General features: G+C 40.2%; 1 protein-coding gene across 8 annotated transcripts in view; it reads right to left on the reverse strand.

Moving 5' to 3' along the window:
* Window positions 1–25,529, reverse strand: part of Ikzf2 (IKAROS family zinc finger 2) — a 143,756-nt gene that overhangs the window by 63,141 nt on the left and 55,086 nt on the right. The window lies entirely within an intron of this gene.

A 25,529-nucleotide genomic window follows, 5' to 3' on the forward strand; every position in this document is an offset into this window, starting at 1 on the left:
CACACTGTACTAGAAACTAGATGAAAAATATTTATTAACAACTAATGGTGGAATATTGAAGAATAAATTTAGATGTGTAATGTGAAACATAGCTCCTTGCTAACATGCAATAGCACTGAATGTGATGTCATCAAACAATGCAAAACTCTGCAGAGAAGGAAGCAAAAGCAGTGAGAAACTCTACAACTGTGCTTTTCACCTGGCTCCAGGGGGACAAGTCATATTAGTCCCACCCAGAGATGGTGACGGTTCACAACAAATTTTCCAGACACTCTGCTATGCATCAAAAGTATTACAACAACAATGGTCATGCCGTCATAATCTCTGCCAAATGGGGAGGAAGAGACCATCAGAATAAAGGCCCAGACTGGGGAAGGGCTCAGAGGCATGCACAAATCCCGGTAACTAAGGACTTTTAGGCCTACCACACCTCAGAATAACCTTCACATTATTCGTATTTCACTGATGATGGTTTTAGTTTTTACAGTATAAACAAGCGAGGCAGAATATTTCTAACAACTGGCAGTTCTCACTAATAATTCCTAGAGTGTCTCCATCACAAATATAAACACAAGCATCTAATTTTTTTTCCAACTAGGTAAGTAGTACCCCAATACAAACCTGGTGCTAGGAACCAGCACACACACACACACACACACACACACACACACACAGACACATACACACAAGGAAGTTAAAATAAAAACCTAAAATGAAAGCTCCTCAACCCATTATATTCACCATCATTAAATACAAGATTGTCATGACAAGTAATAGAACATTGGTCCAAAAGTAATAGCTTGGTTAAAATTTCTCCTCGCTGATATTAGTCACAAGATTTGCCGGTGCTGCCTATTATCCATCGTAATGAAATTCACCTGTCAGTTCCATTTTGAAATGGTGAATTCTTGTGCTGAATGACAAGAGTAAAATTAAAATCTCTTCTCTTTCCCAATCAAATCAACTAATGATGAAAAATAAGAAATAAGTAAGTCAGAAATCTCTGTCACTAATTGGTCAAGGAAAGATTCGTCTTCAGATCTCTTGGGGCTTGTCTTCCCCAGTGATCGTCCTGAGGGTTGCCAGTCAGCTATGTGTCTTCTAAATCACTGTGCACCGGGCAGTGCTCCGAGTACAACTAGCTAAGGTCTGTGGTACTGTGAGCCAGTAGAGAACAGTGTGGAGGACAGCCTGCGGTCCGTGGACATTACTGTCATTATCCTTCATCGGGTAGGGAACCTGTCTTACAGCTGAAATGTCACCACATACCTCATTCTAAAGTAGGGGAGGCAAAAGACAAGTCTCCAAGTCTCGTGTTTAATTATCAACTTCCTGAGCTCTCAGAGTAAGTCTGATGAGAAGAAGAAACGGATTTATTTACTTCTGTTTCCTATGTGGGTTAAATTATCAAGCCTAGGTACAGGTTTTATATTTACTAGTATACTTATTTCAAACTTCTAAAGAAAAGTGTTCACACACACACATACACACACACACACACACACACACACACACACACACACACATCCAAGAAAAACCCAAGTATGAAGCCGGTGGTGGTGTCACAGCCTTTGATCCCAGCACTTGGGAGGCAGACAAGTTGATCTCTGAGTTTGAGGACAGCCTGGTCTACAAAGCAAGTTCCAGAACAGCCAGGATTGTTACACAGAGAAAACCTGTCTCAAAACAAAACAAAACAAAACAGAAAACAAAACCCTCAAGTATGAGCTGGAATACGAAATGAAAATTCAACTGAAATGGTATATGAACAGCAAGTTTCAGTTGTTGGAGCCTCAATTATACTCAGTTCTCTAATTGTTTAGTCTTTAAAGTTATACTACATCCTCAAATTATGCCTAATCAATTTCTCATCTTAAAAATTCACTTACTAAGGTATAATAAGTCAGAGAGTATTAACGTAGAATACTTACCATACAATAAAGCACAGTGTCATTCTGGGCACAAAATGGCAGGAAGTGTAAAGGAACAGATATAAACACTTAAAAATCTAGAATCTTCTAGCGTAGAATCTTGACTGACAGAAGGGGAAAATGATAACTGTTTTTTATTGCTTAAGAAAGATCAAAATAGCCGGGCGACAGTGGCGCACGCCTTTAATCCCAGCACTCGGGAGGCAGAGGCAGGCGGATCTCTGTGAGTTTGAGACCAGCCTGGTCTACAAGAGCTAGTTCCAGGCTCCAAAGCCACAGAGAAACCCTGTCTCGAAAAACCAAAAAAAAAAAAAAAAAAAAAAAAAAAAAGAAAGATCAAAATAAAAGTTAACAAAAGAAACCAACAGTCACTGTGGTACCGGAAACTAAGAAAAATCCAAAAAGAACTAACTATGTATAGGATATCCATCTATTTGTTGGTTATAGATAAAATTTGGTGAGTAAAAACAGGTTAAATATTAGTATTGCAATTTGCTACTGAGTTAATGGAAATAAACTAACTTCACTAATTACCCCTAACGATCTTTCTCTGGAAGGTAAGCAGAGAACAAAGGGTCACTGATTTTCTCTTAAACATGACCGTGTCCTACGCTAGGACAGAAACAGTCACATGCTTAATGGGTAACAGATCGCACATCTGCTCGGAGGGTCTCCACACCGTAGGAAGAGCAGTAGAAACCAATGCAAGCCTTCCGGTCCCCGAAAAGGAATTGCAGAGCATGCAAACCAGGAAAGCGGAATAGCTAAAGGGACCCAAGAGGTCTAGTGGAATTTATCATTAACCTAAATAAAGGAAACTCAGAATCACACGAAAATTTTCTCCTAAAATCCACAGGTTGAGAAAAATGAATTTTAGTTTCATAATATGTGAGGTGTAGAAAATTGTACTATTTGATCTGGTCTCTATAATCATATTCCTGGAACCTCTGCATGAATTTTAACATTCCCACAAGCTTATGAAAGCTTCAAAATGCTTCATGATTTTGCTGAAAAAGTCCGGAGCCCCATCTAAAGATCATTTAAAGTGATAAGTGAACAAAATGGAAATATGTAAGAACAGAACTTTCCAGAACATAGCACCCATATTGGTTCATTATGTTTTCCCTTTTGGTGACAACTTAATATAAAATTAAATCAAAGAAAACAGACTGTTCTGGCATGTTTATAATGATATATATATATATATATATAATGAATATATAATATATATATTATAATGATTATATATATAATGAATAAATAATATTCAGTATAGAATATTATTTTGTACCTAAGTTGAATGAACTCTTATTCTCAGATCTACCAGTATGCTACAGATACCAGTATATATACATGGAGAAAGTTCTATGATACTAGATAGAAGCCAATTCAAATTTCATTGAGAAACTCGATTTTGCTGTTATTTCAATATTTGCCACTGTGTGCTAGAGCTATGTCGATTAGGAAGAAAGCGTCCCCTATACACTCTGCAAACCTTTCCTGAACAAGACTTTTAAGGAAATTTTGTTACATTTTTAAAATCTCATTAAATGTAAATACCCAGGGCCAGTGGGATGGCATAGTAGGTATAGACACTTGTCAGACAAGTCTAGGAACATGGGTTCAATCCACAGAGCCCACGTGAAGGGGAAAGGACTATTATCCTCTGATGGACACAGAGACAGATACACACACAGCCACCCACATACACAAAGTCTTTAAAATTTTTAAAAGTAAACATTTAGATGAAGAGATAGGCCTGGATCTTAATGACAAAAATGCTTTTCTTAAAACTAACCTTCAGTGATTTCAGATTATACCACATATGTTCCAGAACATGCTAAAAAGGCAAGACATTCGACTGTTCCTTTGCTGCCAATAGCACTACATGGTGTAACCAACATAAATCTCAGGTAAATTAGAACAGTGAAGTCTCTTCCTCTTCTTCTTCTTCTTCTTCTTCTTCTTCTTCTTCTTCTTCTTCTTCTTCTTCTTCTTCTTCTTCTTCTTCCTCCTCCTCCTCCTCCTCCTCCTCCTCCTCCTCCTCGTCCTCCTCCTCCTCGTCCTCCTCTTCTTCTAAAGTGTATCACCTTGTTTATTTAACGTAATTAAGACTTTTCCCGATCTTTGCTTCCCTGTGTAGTGCAGGCTAGCCTGGAAATTTTTATGTAATCCAGGCTGCCCGTGGACACGTGATCCCTGTGCCCTGTACCCTTATGCCCTGTGCACTGGCACACTAACTCTTCTACCAGCAAAACAAAGCAGCATGGAGCCCAAGGCTGCAGCTTCTGCACACACTAGACAAACGCCTCAGCACTGAGAGCTTCCTGTAACTTCTCACTTTAGTTCTTACTGTGCTCAGTTATGTCAGCCTTAACTATGTCCTCATCTCCATTTTAATATGCCCCATTCCCACTCACTCACATGAAATATAAAATGCTGAATCTTTGGGGCAGTTTTCTGAAAGTTACTGTATGCATCAGTGAAACAAGTTTTTTTTATGTATGCTGCATATGTATAGATAACATACACTTATGTATGCTATATAAATGTATATGGATTAGTCAATCAGCCAAACACATAAGACACATTGCTGGACACAGTCCACATTAATCAAGAAGAAAGTATGATGCTGACTACATGGACAGTTAGCAGGAAGTACATCTGATGCAGTGAGGCCGCCGGGTCTCAGTGCGGAGGATCTGTCAGAGGTTTCTAAAGTGGCAGCCAGCTAGTTTTTCCCTAATGCTAGCTGGCTACAACCTGCCATTTGCAAACCTTGTAAACCCTCGTTTGAGAATTATAACACAAATCCTTCTTTCCCCGGGTACTAGATAACTTTTTTTTAAAAAAAACTGAAACTTGTACCCTTACTGAAAATATTTACCTAGCAACATCATAATCATTAACAGATTTATATTACAATTTAAATTAAGATTTAAACAGCATATATTTAAACTGGTTGCTTTCCAGTTAAAAACAGTGCAGCCCCAGCACTTCCACATCACTTCTGTCCTGATGTAATTCAAGCATTGTCACACAGTAAGCAATGAGCAAGAGGAGAGCCACCGAGATGGTTCTTTATTAAATTTGAGTCACATGGCAAAGATGAAAGCAAATGGTGCCTCGCTGAGAGTAGATGCAAATTTAAAGCACATAGATGCATCATACAATCAGGTCACTTTTAGAAAAAGTGGAATCATTTAAAGAAAACTGGATTTGTGGAGGGGCCAGGAGTGGAGGTCAGAGGACAAGCTGTGGTGTCAGTTCTCATATGCCACCTTGTTTAGACAGTCTGTGTGTGCACCAGGCTAGCTGGCCCGTGGTGATCTGTGGACTCCCACGGAAGCACAGGGGTTACACAGGCCTGGGCATCTGAATTCATGGCACTGGGCTGGCACAGGGGTTACAGATACACGTTTACTGTGGGAGCTGTTACACAGGTCTGGGCACCTGAGCTCAGGGCATTAGGCTGGCACAGCAGGCTCTTTAACCACTGAACTACATCCCTTCTCTCCAGAGCCATAAGCTGGATTTTTAAAAGCAATCATGAAAACAAGCAACAACATGATTTTTTAAAAGGGCTGAACTGAACCTCATAAAATTCCATTAAAGTACTTAACTTTTCCCAAATGTTATCAATGCTCTCATATCAGATAGTTTTCTACTCTTATGGAAAAAAATCTATTTATAGGTATTAGATTTATTTCAAAATACTGACTGTGTTTCAATAAAATAGTGATAGTGAAATGTTAGCATACAATACAACCTCATTTTCAATAATGATAACAATAATAATAATAATATCTCTATGTGTATGACAAAACAAGATACAAATCAGCAAGATCTACTGGAGACATGCTATTATAAATATAAATTAGGAATACAATCTTACTGCGGGAATTGACTGTGTTTAATTAATTCCGAGACCACTATATGCACAGCCTCTCTCACCTTCAGCACTTACCCCCTGCCTGTAATTTATTGAAACCGAATGTTGGTGTGAAGACCCTTTCAACCCCAAAGTCAAATGCACTTAATACAAATGTATAAGTACAGTTATTACATTTTTGAATTAAATATTTAACATGTACATTAAAAGAAGCGGGATGGTCTCATTTCCTTATATTCAACACTATGGGATTGGTAATTTCAGTGGTTTATTAACAGTTTTTTAAAAAAGACTGATAAATGTACCCTGATTCTATAATTCACTTTAAGAAATCAAAGTATATGAACTTAGAAAGTTGGTAGGCATACGACTAATGTAAAACTTAGAAAGGAAAATTTTGTTTTCCTTAGAACAAAAAACAGTCATACAATGGTAAAATAGAGCAAAAGGACCGTAGAGTATCTTTAGGTAGCCTGCTTACCATTATAAATATGTGCCTTATGTATATGACATTCACTGATGTCAGTGCAGAGGGGCTTATTAATCTCCTAGCAACCAATTCTTAACTGCTAGAATTTCAAAGCAAATGTACATGAAAAACTGAGGGAAAAAAATAGGAATGCTAGCTGAGTGTTTATTTAGGTAAGTGGTTCTTAAACTGTATCCTTGAGAAGTGCACACATCCCATGGAGACTTCTGTAGCTCCAAGATAATAGTAATGTTTGTTTGTTGGTTGTTATTATAAATACTAATTTCTTAAACTATATAAATTTAAATTTTCACTTAGCATTTCTATTAAGCCACTGTCCTAAATTATCTCTTATGTTTAACGAATGTGAGCAAAGAGAAGGGGAGAGAGAAGAGGGAGATGTGTGGGATGGGCCTGACAGTGCATACTCGTAACCCTTCTGTGATTACTCAGACAAACTGAGTCCCTTCTAGCCTGGCTCACATGGGAAGACTTGTCAAAGACAGAAAGAAGAGAAGAAAGAATCTGATGGCCCAAACTGGAAACTTTAGCATTTCAACTAGCAAGCCTTTAACTGACCTCTCTGATTAGGTCTATTTGCAATAAATAAATAAATAAATAAATAAATAAATAAATAAAATTATGTTCACCTTAATTAAAATGCTTCTTTCTAAAATCTAATTGCTTATGCTTTTTTTCAACTTTAAATAACTATGATTTCATTAAAGATCCAACCAATAAATCTACATATGCTTGTGTCCTCAAATCTTCTAACAGAATATCTATCCATGTACCTTTTAAAGATTCATGGATATGCGGACTTATTTAGCAAGATCTACTCATTTTAGAAGAGAAGACAAAAATGGCTGAAATTAGTAAAGAAATAAAGTGTAAATAGCAATTCACCAGTGGTAAATAGTAATAGCATATTTTTTTTAATATATAAAATAGAGGTTGTCTTAACTGCGGGAGAGGAGACAAAAGGAAGCGGAGATGATCAATGTTGATTAATTGTACTCATGAGACAACCAGAGAAAAACCTACTAATGTGTGCAGTTAACATATGTTAATATGACAGATATATTAACGGCCATTGTCTCCTTCTATGTGACATTTATTGGTTATTTGTTGCATATCAATTGTTGTGCTTTCCAACAGAGGTTATGAGATACACTATTTGCTTATGAATTTATTTGAAAATGTAAGCTAGGCAATTCTGAGTAAGTAAACTGAGTAGTTTCGAATCCTCCATCTTATTACATATCACCAGAACATGATTTGGCAGCGATAGTATCCTCTTTCAGCATATAAGGAAACTGAGTCCCAGGAAACTCAAATGATTTGCACAAAATCACGTAATTAATGGTTGGAAAGGCTGGGCTCAGATCCCGCCCAACACACACACACACACACACACACACACACACACACACACACACCTCCCTCAATCACTGCTTCTCAACCATTTGAAAACTCAGTCTAGAATGGTAATTTAAACTTTGGCAAAAATAAAGTGAACGTGGATCACCGAGCTTTCAGTTTTCTGTCCTAGGGGCACAGACCAGACAGAAAGCTCATCCCGCCCACCAGAACTGGAAGCACTCCCTGCCATGAAGGCATATTCCTTGCATTCATTCTAACCAACTGGGCTCGTGATCAATGGCGTTCTTTACATTTTCTATCACCAGATCTCTGATAAACAAGCTTGGATGATGGGTATTACTGTCTGCTATATCAGGGTAGAATGAAAAGTTTAATCCATGATTTTAAGATCAATTCTACCGAAAAAGAACTTGAAATACTCCTGCTTATTTCCAGGTTACACGTCCCAAGACCTCTGCTCTAAACTAAACAGCACCAAACCAGGCATATATGTTGATCCCCATAGACCCTGCAGCACTGCCACAGTGCCACCGAAACTTCTCCATCCACGCCTACGCCTAGGGCCTCCTTTGTATTGTCACCACCATGCTTTGGAGCCATTAAGTAAAATAAGGGCCACTTGAATATAAGCACCCTGACACTGGGACAGTCTACCTGACAATCCAGACAGCTGTTCAGTGGCTAAGTGGACAGGTAGTTTCCTAGCAAGAATATGCTGGAAAAGGACTGATCTGAGTCCCAGAGTGAGATGGAGCAGATGCTGGGAATCTTCAAAAGGGGTGCAATTTAAAACACATTTAACCAACACCGGAGTGAAAACACAGATGAAGGGGACTAGTACACCACACTTTTTTATGTTTTGTTTTGAGGAACATACTCCACCATAGGCCACTACCATAAAGATCTTACATGCCACTATGAGGAGCCTGGTATTGTCCGTTATAATTGGATAAAATTCTTCCAAGTCTGAGCAAAAATATAAAAGACAGTTTGCCCTCTGCCTGCCTCTCTCTCTCTCTCTCTCTCTCTCTCTCTCTCTCTCTCTCTCTTTCTCTCTCTCTCTCCCATTTCCATTTTCTCTAAAGTGTGAGCACCCTGAAGACATTTAATTACTGCCCATATGTTTTCCAGCCCTCCACCTGGACACGCAGCTCAACCTTCCTATGACAAACCCTAAGTGAGCAATGCTCTGAACACGCTTCCCTGTCAGCTCACAGGATTTCTCCTACTGTCTGGAAGGCTGCCAAAAACTTTTCAAGAAACCAATTACCTAATCTGATAAACTGATAAGAAATTTTAGTAAAGAATGTGATTTATACTTAAAAATCTATGCATAACCCAATGCCAGTTTCTATGAGTTACAATTAGAAAGTCAGACAGAACAAAAGAAAAAAATAGAAGAAAAAGACGTATGCAGCAAGCATGTGCTTCTGTGCACAGTGAAGCGGCTTAAAGACAGACTCATAAATGAGAGAGGACTCTTGTAACAGTTGGTTCTAGTGCGATATATGAGAAAAAGAGGAGTTTTGTGGAACTAGTAATTTGTAACTATTTTATTATGAACTTCTAAAGAAGGTGGGGGTTTGCTTCAAAGCAATCTAGAAGAGGAAAGGTTTCAAATACAATAAAACGAAAAAGATCTGTGTATAAACTGATAACTTTGGAAGGTAAGCAGCTAGTCATTTGACTTCTCTGCAAAACCAAGCTTTCCATATTAAGAGGAAAAAACAACAACAGAATAGCAAATAATCTGAGCAGTCAATCAATTCAGGGGCAAGAGATATGGAAATCCAGTAATTATAATTAAAGAAAAAATTGAAAATGTTTGCAATATAAAAGATCAAGAGGGAAAAAATACTTAAAATAATCGCAATAAGCAGTATGTGAAAACTCTTACGTGATAGACATTTCAGATGGTATACATATGAGAAAGCTAAAAGATTATAAATGCTTGCAAATAGTTTCTTAGGCCAAATAATGTTTCACTTTCTGATGCATAGTTTAGAGAAGCAACATTTGCTTTAAAAACTGTAATAATGTAAAATGGAATATTTGGAGAAATATATTTATGATGATTAAACTACATGATACCAAATGTCACTAATTTAAAGTCCTAATTATAGTCTTGATAGTTGAACTACACATGTTGGGAGTGACTTACTCAATTCTTCCTGTAATCCACTTAACAAACACACTGCTTAGTATGTAGTTTTGACTTCTTGCTGATTTACCTCTCATCATTAAATATCCCTTGATAAAGTATTGGGCTTGATTTGCTTTTAGTAAAGGTGATAAAGATCATTATTTTATTAATCTCTCTACTATTTGTCAAGACAGACAAACTCAAAAGTCTTAATGGACAGGAAGGCTCAAAAGGGAGCCCAGGAGGCAGGTCAGGAGGATGTAGTCGTTATTCTCCCAGCAAGCAAACGATGCAGAGGTACACAGAACTCACATATCAACCAGATGTGAAAGGAAACAGAGAGAAAGGAGGAGAAGGAGACGAGGGGTGGAGAAAAGAGAAGAAGGAGAAAAGAAGAAGGGAGGGAGGAAGGGGCAGGGACCCAGAACAAAACTGGGAGTATGCCACCGGTTAAGTGCAGGCCAGTTGATCTGCACCGATCCAAAATGGGGTAACACAAATCACTCATATCTTTGAATATTTACATAAGTGCAAACAGCTCAATATCCCATCGAGACAACAAGTCAACAGATGAGGCCGATACAGAACGATGAGCACTTTATGTCAACAGGGATCGAGCAGAGAGAGCCCACGGCGGTTTGCAGGGCTGGGAAGGAGGGCCTGCCGAAGAGAAATAAGCCTCACCTTCAACATAAAAAGGGATTGGACAGTTTTGCTGGCCAGCGGACTAAGAATAAATACAGATGAGTATGGAAGGCTCAAGTACCACAGCTGGTGGTGAAGATGTTCATCTGGGGCAAGAGAACCAGAACCCCATGAGCAAGCACAAAGTCAGACCAAGAGGGAGTGAGATACCAAGGTGAGACCAGGGATAACATCACAGGGATTTAGATGGGGACCCCACCAGCCATCTCACTGCTCCCAACATCCTCCCTGGCAAGGGTCACAGCAGAGTATGCTATGGCTATTTGGCTGCAAGGCTCAGAGGCTAAAATAACAGACATGTCATTAACCGCATGTTCTTAGGAACTATAACAAGCTATATTTTATAAGAATTGCTTACACCCAATAAAGGGTCATGAAGACAAGTGGAACAGATGATGAGGTTAAAGCCGAAGATATTACGTTACACAAGTCAGATATTTAGACACTCCACAGTGCTAGTCTATTTGGTGTTGTGCACTGGATGCTGAAACAACTGATTATAAAATCCAGCAGCAATAAAAATATATACTGAAGGTCTGCCATATAAAATGGTTGTGATGTCTCTGCAGAATAGAAGTCATGACAGAGAATGAGCTTTGCCCTCAAGAGTTTACAGCCAAATTAAGGAAATAAAACAGCTACCTAAACAGATGAGAATTTATACAAAGTTAGGTAATCGTCAAGTTAAGCTATCTCTTTTATTTACCAGTGTCTTTTTATGGGGCCCTGTGGTGCTGAGACGGCCAGCCATGATGACTGTGAGAGCATCAGCAATGGAGAACCATTCCTCACCAAGTCTATGCGGCTGGGGGCAATGAGGCCAGTCTTCTGACGCAGACAATACTATGGCTACGGCTGTAAGATTTGGAACTTAACATGAATGCAGACATACATTGCCACTACAGTTGCTCAAAACCCTGTCCTTGAAATGCAAGAAAAACCTAAGCGCCGTCTTTAGAAGTTACAAAATTCTTTTTCCGAAGACTGATGGGAACGTGGTTGGTGTTGTCGGCCCTGCGTAAGTACCAAGAGGAGCCCCTCACGAATTTGGTGATAATTGTTTTATTTGGGGTTTTCAGCTGATTAGCTTATAGCATCTATAAAAGCTGGGTCAGTTTACAACTTCTGACAGCTCTAACCTTCCTTTTTTCCATTCCAAAACGGGCTTGCAAAATAAAATCCCAAAGGAGAGGCTTGGCTTCGCAGGTAGCAGCGAAGCACACAGGGTCACACTCAAGCATTATGCATTTACTTTGTCCTCCTTTCTGCTCAAATGATGAATGTTTTCTACCTGTGATGTAAAACAATGATCTCTCAAATCCTTTTGTTAAAATGTAGCAAGTAGATGGGGGGGGGGGGGGAGTACTAAAGCCTAAGGCAGTAGTAAAACAGCCCAGAACTAAGCAATGTCTTAAGCAGTGAAAACTCGCTTTTATGGCGTTCAAAGTTCAGCCTGTGTCAGGTCAGGGGAACAAACACTGGAGTAAGTCAAGCCTTGCTTTTTAAACACTCAGACTGACTGTCACTCACCGGTTACGGATGCACACCCATACTGCAGAGAAGCAAGCACCTGGGTCGGGGGCGGGGGGGGGGGGACCTGCATTTCTTCATTTCAAAGCCCAAGTCTGATTTTAGCACCTGTGCATAACAGTGTGTGTTAGCCTCAGTTTCCCTACTGTTGAATGTTTCTTTAGTTTGAAATTCGAGACGTAACCACTCTTTCCAGAGATGGGTACTTTAAGGAGTAAATGACACACATACATGAAGTAAATACAAGAAGAGTCCTTACAAAGCGTCTAGCTTACAGCTCCACCCCCTTTCCCACTACAGAATGGTTCTTGTAGTCTAGGGTTCACTCAGCCATATTCACACACTTCCTTGGTCAGTGTTAGAAAATCACTTATTATTTCATGAGGGACAAGGAAATAAACATATATCAGATCTTATAAAAGTACCAAAGTCTACACAAAATCCCTTTGAAACAATGATAAAACACATGAATTTAAGCATTGTCTATGCTACTCAAAAATAGGAATATGCTTGAGAAAAATTATGGCTTCGACACACTCAAAGTCCCGTGTTGGCAGATAACATGTCTCTCTTAGCCACCTAACGTCCCATTACAGAACACAGTGCATCCTATGGGTAGATGAATGTGCAGTCATATAAAAATATACTCTCCACAAAATAATAAAAGTTAAAAAATGAGTAAATAAAAAATACAAAACAAACAAAAACAACAGAAGGGCTTCAAGCTCAGGAAATCCTCTTAACTCATTGGAAAACTTCTGCAGTTTGCATTTTTCATGGGACACAATCTGTCGAGCAGCAGAGAGAGCAAAGGGGTTAAGAGCATGCACTGCTCTTCCAGAAGACACAAATCCAGTTCTCAGCACTTACTTCAGGAAGCTCAAAACCACCAGTAACAGCAGCTGTCAGAGATCTGACGCTCTCTTCTGGTGTCTGTGAATAATCTATCACACACACACACACACATGGAATTTAAAAAAATCAAACCCCAAATCTATCTTCTGCAAGAATTCTTTAGCATGCTTTTAGTAAATTCAACTCTAGAGTCCCAGCATTATCTGAAGGTTTTCATGTATGCCAAAAGTGCATCTGGCCGTCTTAGACAAGAAGAACATCGACCTAAGTGGAAGTCATTCTGCCACCTTGCAGTGATCCCATTTCCCCAGCATGCATTGCTGGAAGTCTGCTTGGGTGGCCCTCCTTTTCGTCGGACGTCCCCATTTGTCCTGATTTTCCATCTCCCATCATTCACGGCACAGACCCAATGTTGATTTCCTAGGATAATAACCCTTTCTGACCAATTCTGACCACACTAATAGCTTCTAACAGAAGAGCAACTCTATACCCCAATTGTAAGGGGCACGAAATTACCCGGCTGCCTCTTCTATTACACTGTACACTGTGACCCAGGGACAAGTTCATTCATTCCGCGGTCCAAACACTTAACTCGGAGACTAGCACACAGCAATGCTCAGAGAATGTTTACTGAATCAAACTGAATCCTTTCCCAGGCCATCTTTTTCTTTCCAGCAAAAGAAGTACTTAGAAAATGATGGCAATAATTTAAAAGCCAAGTGGTAAGAATTTGCTATTATTAAAAGGACTCTGCAGACAGCATAAATACTGCTAGTTACTTGTGTTATTAAATAGACTGGACACGTGCTTTCGTTTACTAGTGCAGTTGAGTAACACCACCGGCACCTTAACGCGTGGATGGTACATTCACTATCAACATTCACCACTGGCATAGGTTGCTGTCATTCCACACACATGAAGCTTTGTTTAAAAATATAATATAGGACTTTATCTTCCACCTCCTTATCCCAGGGACTATTTTTAAAGTTTTATTTAGCAACAGCGTCGGCCCCTGAGAGTGGCCAGTGCTGGTTACACAGCACTGTAATAAAAGAACAAGAGAGTAGATATCTACTCTGGAGAGGTGTTGCAGCTTTAATGACAAGGAAAGTGACCTGAGAAAAACACCCGAAACCACAACATAATCTGTAGAAGGAAGGAGGCAACGAGACGTTGGGTCAGCCGCCCAGACGGCACAATGCTCTCCATAGGAATACCTTATCCTCCGGTACACCCTGCTTATGCTTTACTATACATTCAGGGGGGCAGCTCTCCTTGTTCCCATGTTGTAAAAGGTCTGCAGGCTTGTTAATCTGGAGATAGGTGTCAAGATCTCCAGAAGAGATGGACCTCACTCACTGGAAAATGTGGAGACTTTCCGCCATCACTCTGGCCAAGTCCTTAAACTTGAGAAGGCGGTGATTAAAAGTTAGCAAGTGGCTGTGTCGCGGTGAGATGCAGGGTAAAGAAGGATTGCTGCCCTAATGCACCTCCACAGTTACACAACCTGAGGCTGCTCACTGCTGGAACATGGCTCCACTAAGAAGCAGGAACATGCTTTGGAATTCTTATGTCAACAGTACACTAGTGAATCTTACAGGCAGCAATGCTTCTCAGTATTTAAACCTAACTCCACACGTGAGCCTGCAGAATCCAGGGAAAGAATTCCTGGAATGTTGTAACTGTTTGAACAGTTCAGACACTACAAATACCTGCATCCAAAAAGGAGGTGGGGGGAGGGGATAAGGGCCACAAATGTAACCTATTTACTTTTGCCAAGACTTAAGCTCATTAAAATAATTCTACATTTCCCCACTTGGCCTGGAGAAAAGAAAAGTGATCCTGATTACCTGGAAGAGTACAGGGCAGTGACAGGCCTGGGGTTATTTTTCCGCACATAAACACCAACCAGAGGAGGCTTTCATCTTCATTCCTAGAGACACCTATCAGTTCGTCCAGAAAGAACGTCTACCCTACTCTCGCAGCAGGCGCCAGCTCAGCAGCCCCTAGCTGTGTGCATTTTAGGAGCAGGGATAGGAATGGCATGTTCCCTGGAGATGCTGGCATGGTGGGGGGGGGCACAAAGGGGCAGGGGGACAGGACTGAGGGCACTCTTCACATTCATCCCTATCGGTCACCTATTCTTAACTATTATGCGGATGGGATGGAATCTAACTTCATACTGGCTGTAGCTGGCTTTCCTCCAGGTTCAACACTATTGCCAAAGAGACTGTGGTTTTCTTAAGTGATCTGGCCTTTGCTCCTCAAGCATCTGTTAATGCAATAGGGGGAGTCTCAAGATTCTGCAGTACGCACTGACTCTACAAATATCAAGACAAAACAGAAGTTTTAGAATATGAGTCCTCTGAAAGTAGTAACCTTAACTTTTAAGGCAAGAGGTAAAGGAAAGTCTAGTCAGTGGAAACCCTGAGCAAAATCAAAAGTTGGGGAGCTCAACCTATGATAAGATTAACCCAAGTATAGCAGAGATGAAAATGGCAATCCAAAGACAACCTGATGACTGCAGTTTGACTCATAATTCTCTGGGAACTCTGATTTGCATAAAGTACTGTAGGCCCTACTTAAGAGACCATGAACACCACCTCACCGCACTACACATAAAGATAAACCCAAGCCCCACATGCTTACAAAATTCTCATTTATGGGTTATAATACTTCTATGTAAAACAACAAGGCAATTCAAATAACATAAATGTATGTACCCACGTATTTATGTACTTGCAAAGGGCTGCCCATTAAAATTTATTGGCTCAAATCCTAATCACTTTCCAAAACATTTAATCTCAGCTTAAAAAAAATAATACTCCTTTTGCCAATGACAACAACAATAAAAACAATTGAAGATGTTTATTGGGTGTTAATTGCATGTTAGGCACTATCAGAGATTCACCAACATTATCCACTTTAATCTTCAAAATAATCCAGTGAAACAAGCAATATATGGTGACTCGCACATGACGACTGCCAAGTCGTAAAAACTCCTGGCACCACTGGTCCTCCACCATACTGTGAAGGAGTTTCACAAGGCCACACTCAGCAAGAGCAACCTGGCTCTCTAATCCTTTGGCTTAGACACTAGATTAAGACACATCCATCTGCACGACTTCCAGAAAGAATCTTAAAATTCACTTATTTCAAATAGAGTTCTGCCTGTCAAACTCCTCTCAGCTCAAGAAATCACACAATTACTCATTGGGTCATTTAAGCTCTTCGCTATTTCCAATCCAACAGTGCCAGGCTCTAGAGCACTGATGCTTACAGTTTTTCTATTCTGTGTCCCCCTTCACTAGACAAATACTGACAGTAACCCAGATACACAGTTACATAAAATAATTCAAAAATATTTAGGGGAAAGAGACAGCAGAGTTACCTCAAAACAATTTTAGTATATAGATAGTCATACCACTTCTTAAACGGATAAGCAAGTTTGCATCATGAAGTGGTTGTGGCTATTTTGCAGAAAGAATAAAGTCTTGCCTGAATATTTGTGCTACAGAATGTAGACCATCTTCAACATTTTTCAGAGTTGACCCACTCTGGTGGTTTGAATAAGTCCCTCAAAATTCACATATTTGACTATTTAATCCCTAGTTGGTGGAACTGTTTGGGAAGGGTTGGAGGTGTGGTCTTGTCGAGGGAGGTAGTCCTTAAGGTTTCGAAGGACTGAAAGCACTCTCAGTGTGCTTCACTGCCTCCTGCTTGCCAGTCCAGACCTGAGCTCTCAGCTATTCCTGCTGCCAGGTCCTGCCGTGATGAACTCTAACCCACTGGCACTAGAAGATCAATGAAAAGCTTTCTTTTGTAAGCTGTCTTGGTCATGGTGTTTTATCAGAGCAATAGAAAAGTATCTAACACGAATACTTAGATTCTATACTCAGCAGAGCTGAGAACACCACTTCGTATAAATACGGAGTGTAGAATGGCAGAAGTATGTCCGGAACTATTTGATAAATTGTTGGAAGTTTTGTTCTAATCCTAAAACAAAATCTATCAGGCAATTTTTTAATGAAACTTCCATCAGCAACTTTAAAAGCAACTTTTAAAATCAAACAGTTAATACTACAGTGCAAAGGTTTGATAATGTGATACATGCTGGATAAAAGTAGTAAGTTTTGCTTTCTGTAAACTTGTTTCCTTCAGAGAAGAAAATATCATATACAAAGATAATGTGATTTCTAACACATTGAGTCTAAGCTAAAGTGTTTCAAGCATCTCACAGCATGAGGTCATGTGCAAAATGAAGTGAGCATACAATGTGTTCCCCAGCCGAGCTGAAGTGGAGTCACAGCAGGCAACACTGGTGAGCAATGCCAGGCACACCCTGGATGCATTACCCACTTGACTCTGAACCAGTTCTTCATTATTACACATTTAAAAACTGTTTTTTAAGAAGTGTGTGCGTGTGTGTGTGTGTGAATGTCTGCCATGTGTATATGTGCATGTCTGTACACCTATACACAGAGAGGTCAGAAGAGGACATAAAATCTCTTAGAACTTGAATTACAGGCGTTTGGGGACATGACTTATTATTACATGGGTGTTAGGATCTGACTTCTGGTCCTCATTATTGTACACCTGAGCCATCTCTCCAACCCTACTGCCAAGTTTCTTAAGAACCTATATTCAGTTACACAGTTTAAGAAGCTGGGCATGGGGCCAAAGAGATGAATCTAAAGAATGCCTCCAGCTCTTGAAGAGGACCCGAGTTTCGTTCTCAACGCCTATACCAGGGGCAACCAACTGTGCTCCAACCGCACGGATCCAACAGCCTCCCTGGGTCCCCGCGAGCACCTGCACTCCTGTGCACACATCTCCACGCTGACACACAGGCAACAAGTTTTCGAAAACAAAAAGACGCCAGAAGATGGGCCTGGGACCATCCCTCCATTGCTCTAACCTAGCTGGAGCACTCAGATCATCTTCCCGCAGGCCCTTCTAATACAGCACCCAGTTCTGTCTGTCCAGTCTCCCAAGTCCTGGGCTTGGCCCTTATGAAACACAGATTACCCTCTACTACACTGCCCTTTCCCTCCTTCAAGCCACCTTAACCAGACTAAGGATCGTTGCTTCTCAAATATACCAAATATACAAAGTTTACAATCACTAGTAATGATTCTACTAATATATCTAATCCTTTGTATAATTATACAAATTTAGCTGAAAGATCTGGTTCCCTTCAAATTAATATCCACTCATTAACTTCAATGCTCAATGCTGTTACTAACTACTTCTGTGCACAACAAGCTTTATTCTATAAGGTAAAGAGGAGGAAGCAACCAAACTGAGGGGGACTAATACAAGCATATAGAAGAAAATACAAACAATCATTTGATCTTCATCAGACTGTTTGCTTAAGATTAAATGCTTAGAGTTTAAAACTGAGGGTCAAAAACGATAGAGCTGTTTCATAAGAAATGAATTTTAGAATAAAGTTACGATCAGAACTGGTCAAGAGGCATGTCCTAGTAGTTGAAGTGCCAGCACATATGAAACAGTTCGGCAAAAGGCTGGGGCAAGGACTCCTATTAAACCCAGAGCCACCCATGGTATCCTGGACAGGTGTGCTGGTTTGGAGTTTAGGAATGGGATTCCCAGGCTGAAGAGGAAGACACTTGGGATCCAGGGCAGAAAATTAAGCCAAGTTTGGTGACAGTCAAGAAAATGGACAGATTTGAGGTGATGCTCAGCTATTAGAATCAGGGCAGGGAAGAAGAATGTCCACATCCTAGTTCAGTGGGGGAAACAGCAATTACCGGATTCCAGTTCATAAAGGTCTCACGGGTCTTCCACGGAAGCCACAGCCTTGAGTGTCAGGAGCATGGACACTCAGCCTATAGGGACGTAAGAAAATACTCCCATCTCCTAAGCTTTCTAATGTACACTAAACAAACATGTCATCTTAGTGCTGCTAGCCCAAGGCTCGTTTACTTTGGCGTTCATATTTTGATGCTTTAGCCATACATAGTCAACCAGATGATATCACTCTGTTTTCACCAAGACAGTACACCAAATTTAAAATTAGTGTTTTAGAAAAAGAGCAGAAAAAAAATGAAGGCATGAGGAGGCCATGCTGGAGTAGAAAGCATCCTACCTTTACTGGGGTAAATTTGGACACAGACATACAGAGAACGTCATGGAAATAAGAAAGTAAAGATTAGAGCGATGAACTTCCAGAAAGATCCAGAAAGCACATCCAGCAACCTGTGAGAAGCCAGGAGAGAGGCATGGCACAGGCTTGCTATGGGAGCTGCAGGAAATCAACACAGCTCAGATCAGGAGTGTCAAAGGGGATGCAGGCTGAGCAAGAAAGTGCTCTGAGAACCATCTGAGAAACTGTTTCTGAGAAGGATGCCAGAACACTAAAAATGAGTTTTACAATTTTTAAAACTAAATCTCAGAGAAGTAAGCATGCACAAGTGAAATCCACACAGCACAGCAGAGGGATTCATAGGAGATACAAGAACTTTTCTCCTTTTAGCACTGAGTGCACTGATTGGTTTTATGTGACAACTTGAGTCTCAGCCGAGGAAATGCCACATGATGAGATCCAGCTGTAAGGCATTTTCTCGTGTAGTAATCAATAGGGGAGAGCCCAGCCCAGGGTGAGCGATGCCATCGTGAGCTGCTGGTCCTGGATTTTATAAGAAGTGGATTGAGCAAGCCATGGGAAGCAAGCCGGTAAGCAGCCCCCTCCATGGCCTCTGCATCAGCTCTCTCTTTTTCATATCCTCCAAATAAATAAAATTCTACCAACTCATGCAAACCTCTTGAAACACTTTTTCATTGCACTAAGATCTACTGGAGATCTACTGGAGATGGAGGAACTGATGGTTGTGAGTCACCTGATGTGAACTACGGGAACTGAACTCCTGTTCTCTGCAAGGGTGACAGTTGCTCTTAATTGTGGAGCCATCTCTCCAACTCACCTACATTCATCTTAAAAAAATGGCCCTCAATGCAAGATGCATAGCAGACTCCTTTGGGTAAATCAATGTTAAAAATAACAATGTTTTCATATAAATGAACATACCGTTGAGATTGCTTTAGTTTTCTAGATGATTCTTCTGGTAGAAATATATATCAACAAAAAGTTGTAGAACAAACTAACATTTCAGCTCACACAAAGAAGCACATTTTACTGTTATTAATTCTAAAGAAAAATAAGCTACTGCATATACTTCACAGGAAGCAAAACTCGGGGGGGGGGATTCTAATTTAAAATTTCTGGTTCACCTAAAGAAACTGTTTCCATTAGATGACAGAAAGATAATACAGGCAGCTGAATAATATAGGCGGCTGAAACATCATCTTCAGATTGGCCCAGAGCAGCGGTTCTCAACCTTCCAAATGCTGCGACCCTTTAATACAGTTCCTCATGTTGTGGTTATTTACTTCTACTTCATAACTGCAATTTTACTACCTTTATGAATTATAATGTAGATATCTGTGTATTCTGATAGAAGACCGTTTGAAAGGGTTGTCTGACCCTCAAGGGGTCATGACCCACAGGTTGAGAACCACCGATCTAGAGTAATTTAAGAAGATAACTCTACACACATTTGGTTTGGTGGGTCATTAATAGTAGTTGATAATCACACGTAAGCCATTGTCTGGTGATAGTAAGGTCTCAATATTAGAGCCCAAGAGAAAATATACTTTGCTCTTGTTCCTTGCCCCCACTTCCCCCCAAAAATCAGTATAACAGTGTCTCATTATACAACACTGGCTTACAGAGACCTACATAAACTAACATCTAAACACATTGGGACTCAACACATTAGTCTGTGCTACACTTTGAATCCCAAATGGCCCCCCAGACAGGTCTGAATACTTGGTCTCCAACTAGTGGTGCTATTCGGGGAGGTTCTGGAAACTTCTAGAGGTGGGTCATTAGTAGTGGGTCCCTGAAGATATATTACCTTCAGCTACACTTTGTCAGTGTCTTTCTCCTAGTCAGTCATGAACTGAAGCCCTGTCCTGTGTGACACAGTCCTGCAATGATATGTGCCAAGCACACATGGACCTCTGAGACCCCTGAAATCAGGGTGAAATGAAAAAATTGGGGGGTAAGAGATGGCAGAGTGGGTAATGTATTTATTGTGTAAGCATGAGGACCTGAGTTTGAATCCTGAGAACCCCATAAAAAGCCAGGGCCAATAACACAGGTGCAATCCCTGTGCACTTCTAGCAAGATGAAAGCAAAAGAGAAAAGAATCTGCAGAAGCTCATAAACCAACTAGCCCAACACGCACAGCAGCAAACAGCAAAAGGGGAAAGATGAGGTTGTCCTCTGACCTCCACATGAGTGCCGTGGCACAAGCATCCCCACACTTAAGAAACACATCATACATACACAAACATGCTAGATAGTGTTTTCAAGCTATGACAGGGAAGCTGCACCCATGCAATCTCAACAGTACAGTTGCCTAAGCAAGACCTGCATCATGACACCATCAGTTGACATGCCAGCATGGATGGGGTAAGTTTTGCAACTCCCCACACCTAGATGAAGGGTTACAGAAAGTGAGCTGCTGAAAGAGGGGGAGTCAGTTTAATCCAGCTTCCTACTAGGCTATCCAATTCCGTGTGTGTGTGTATATACTCAATACTAAAAATTAAAGAGGTTATACAATTGAGAGAGTTTGGGAGGACACAGAGAAGGGAAAAGAAAAGTGGCAATGATATAGAATACTCATGTATGAAATTCTTTTTAAAAATCCAAGAATTTAAATTTAAAAAGGAATTCATTTAGTTTTGTCAAGTGTTTTAGCCACATGGAGAAAAATTATCTGATACACTATATCTCTCTGTTGTATCTTTTTAAGGAAAGTTGAGACAGTATTTATTAATAAACTATGGACATATATACTCCATACTGTAAATACAGTTTACTCCTCTAAAATATCTTAAAGCATTTCTCATGTCACTAAGGAACTCTTGATCATCATAATTATAAAACACTACCAGAATTTACTTACATACTGACTCTCAAACTAATTTCTATTAGTGTTTCATTTACAGTACTTCCTCATAAACCTCTCTCTGAGGTCTGCCTGTGCCACGTGGGAACTTTCCATATAGGATTCCCATTCCCACTCCATCCTGCAGCAAGTCTCAACACTAACTGTTTAATTCCACAATAACAAGACACAAATTAGCAGATTAGATTCTGTAACAGGGCCTACTTTGGTTTTACTTGTTTGAAACACACCTTACCTTCAATGATAGTTACCACTGTAGGGTAAAGGGACAGAATAAAGGTATTCCAAAGAAATGAAAATAAGCAAGAAGTTGTGACTAATCTAATATCTGACACACATAAACTTTGGTCAATATTTTATTAGTTTCTTAGGTTAGAGAATTAAAGGAAGCCTCATTAAATGAAACAATATACAGATACTAATTTATATAATTCATATCTGAAACAAAGCATCAATTTGTATTTTATCATCAATGCATAAAAATATCAATACTATTGTATTGTAATATAATAATGTCATATTATAAAATAAACACATAGATGTAAGATAATCTTATAAAAGTAATTTGTTAAGTATCACAGGTATGTGAAATGCAAATTATCTTTTTGTGCATTTTGCTGATCACAAATAGAGAGAAACATTTTTTTATCTTTCAAGGCATTGCAAATATGAGTTCACTGGGTGGTTCATTAGCTCCTACAATTAGAACACTTTATGAAAAATGCTAATTTATCAGTCACCGAAAAACGGAACAATGCAATAGCATTCAGCTTGACGGTACCTTCTCCTAAAACAGGTAGCGTCCTGCATTAATAAACAACAGCGGAAGAGTCATCCTGGATGTCACACTGATCACAGTGCTTCTCAAAACCATGCAGTACTTAGAAACCATCACATTTATCTAGAACTGATAGATACAGCTGTGCCCTAATCTAAGGGCTTACTGGCAATATTTTAGTGATTTTAGGTCAGTCAACCATAGTGTGAAATTCTGGATGGAAAATTCCTTAGGTAAAGAAATCATTAAGTTTTAAATTGTAAATGGTCTGAGACGAATGGTTAAATCTCACACTGTCTTGCTCCACACCTCCTGGTGAAACCTGCCACCAGTCTGTCAACTGCTTACTGTCTTACTTACTCCATCAACTGCCATCCTACTGCGGTACTTGTGCCCAAGTAACCTTTGGTTTTGCACCGCAGTCCCCAAAGCACATCATGCTAGTGATCCATCTGCTTGGCTAAGGAGAAGCTGCAAAGACTCCTTCAGCGGGAAAGCCAGATGTTTAATACAATACTGAGAGACATCATTCGGATAACGTTTGCTGCATACTGTATATTGTTCTCTGTTATTGTTGATTGCTATTAGTCTCTTACCCTACCTGACTCGCAAACAAACCGCTATCCAGGTAAGTCACAGAAGAAAAGCATGTGGATAGGGCTTCCATACTGCCCATGGTTCTAGTATCTCCTAGGAGCTAGGAGCATGCCCCCTTTGAACAACAGAAAACTGGCATATGATATTTTAAACCTTTTTATGAGTGAATAATGATATTCAAACCATTAAAGTAAAAATTCTATCTAGTAATTACCAAATAAATAAAGTACACACAAGCTACACAGTTAGACAAGTATTATTATGCAAACCCTGAAATATATTACTTGACATTTCCCTGCGCAGGACTGTTTTTCTCTGTTTACCTAAACCTCATGACTTGTTCCTAATATTACATTCCAAATGTTAATTTTAAAACTCGTGTGGGGGGGGGAGGCTGTGCATGTGAACACAGTTGCCACAGAGGCCAGAGAGGTGTCCAATCCACCTGATGGGGAAACAAACTTAGGTCCTCTGGAAAAGCAGTATGTCCGTATAACAGATGCCCCGCCCCTCCAGCCCTCAAGTTCACACTCTGGTCCTATGCAGAAAGGTTCACATGGTGGTTATGAGCAGAGGAGCTGTTCAGATGACTCTAGGGTTACACTCTAGAGAGTCTATGACACTAAGATTCAATTAATTAGCAACTCTTTAAGTACTGACTCCTTGTTCATGAGAGGCCTGATTTCTTTACTAGAGGCTAATCAATTACAGAGTATATCACAGCACACAGAGGTGCCGAATTAAAACATCCCCTGTCTCTTTCCTTTCAATCCCCCATTAGTATGTACTTAAGGATGAAAAAGTGTTTGTAATTAAATGTTGGCACAATATGATATAATCATGTATTATAATATCCATTGCCAAACACCTTTATACTCTACTAATGAGTATTTTCTGAGTGCATGTCCATTTTCAAGATGTTTTACCGTGTCAATACTGGGAAGAGTCGACAGACCTTGCAGGGGTGTTCAGAGGGTTGGTAAGCGCCAATTAACCTACTACGCTCACAGGAGGAAACCAAGCTCTCCTTTTCCAGATCCTCGGTGCTGGGCCTCGGAAATACATCATAATTACCCCGCAAAATACAAAATCGTAACAAATGCCCAAGCTGAACAGATCTTTATTAAACCAGTATGAGGGAGGCCTGAACACCACTTTTTAAGCATAGGTGGCCGTCATGTTCACAGTTGACTCACATTCTTGAGTTACAGGGGTCTGGAGTAACTAAAAAAAAATGTACAAAATGAACCCCTGCCAAGTACAGAGACTAGGATTCAGGACTCCGCTGGGAAGAACAGAAAACACTCTGACTGCAGTGTCACAGACATAACCTGGAAGTGATGAAGCCACTTCTGAGGGAGCTACCATGCTTAATTGGTTACTTGGCATTTAACCTTACACAAACACTGAGAGTCAACAATCACCCCTTAACTATTGCCATGGTCCTCCCAGAACAGGCTACCTTAATTTCTAAATCTCCCTTTTGTTCTTAAACTGAAGAAAACAAACAGCGACAAGATCCAATTACAGCATAATGCAGAAATTAGTAATTAGCTTGTATATAAGGGGAAGTAGGTCTCCATAAAAATGAGCAAACATCAGAAAAACAAATACAAACAGAACCACCGCCTGAGGTGATGGGCAGACAGGCTTCCAAGCCAAGCATTCTCTCACTCTTGTCCTGGTTAAAACCTGTTTGTCTAGGGATTGGCTCAGCTGCCCCGTTTCCCGCTTCCCAGCCTTCCAAGGTGTTGCCGTGACCTCGGGTGTCTCTTTGCTGGAGCTGGATCCAACTAACAAAATCCAACACACGCAGGCACTTGTTTCTCCATTCTTCAGTCCCCTGAAGGGCAGCAGAGAACCAGGGAGTCAGTTACCTCTGCTGGTCCTGCCGGTGACAGTAACAGGCTTTATTCTCAATCTTTAAACTCTGCTCGGAGGCAATCGGGTGGAGGGACATGCTCGGCTCCACAACTTATCAAATGAAGACAAACAAAACATAAACCCAATAAGGTACTAGCAGTGAAACTACATGATTTTACAAAAGGAAAGTGTTCAGTAAGCCACCTTGAGTTTGCCTGGACACTGACGAGGCTCTGACGGCTTGTCTTGCAGAAGACCCTACACTGCTCTATCTACCACTAACCCCCTTGGTCCTCCCTTACCTCTCTTCTCTTGGCAGAGACAACTACAGAAGTTGGAGGAAAAACGATCTTAGGTACTATGTGCATGTTTTAAGGAAGG

Source organism: Microtus pennsylvanicus, chromosome 17, assembly GCF_037038515.1.
Source record: "Microtus pennsylvanicus isolate mMicPen1 chromosome 17, mMicPen1.hap1, whole genome shotgun sequence".
NCBI lineage: Eukaryota > Metazoa > Chordata > Mammalia > Rodentia > Cricetidae > Microtus > Microtus pennsylvanicus.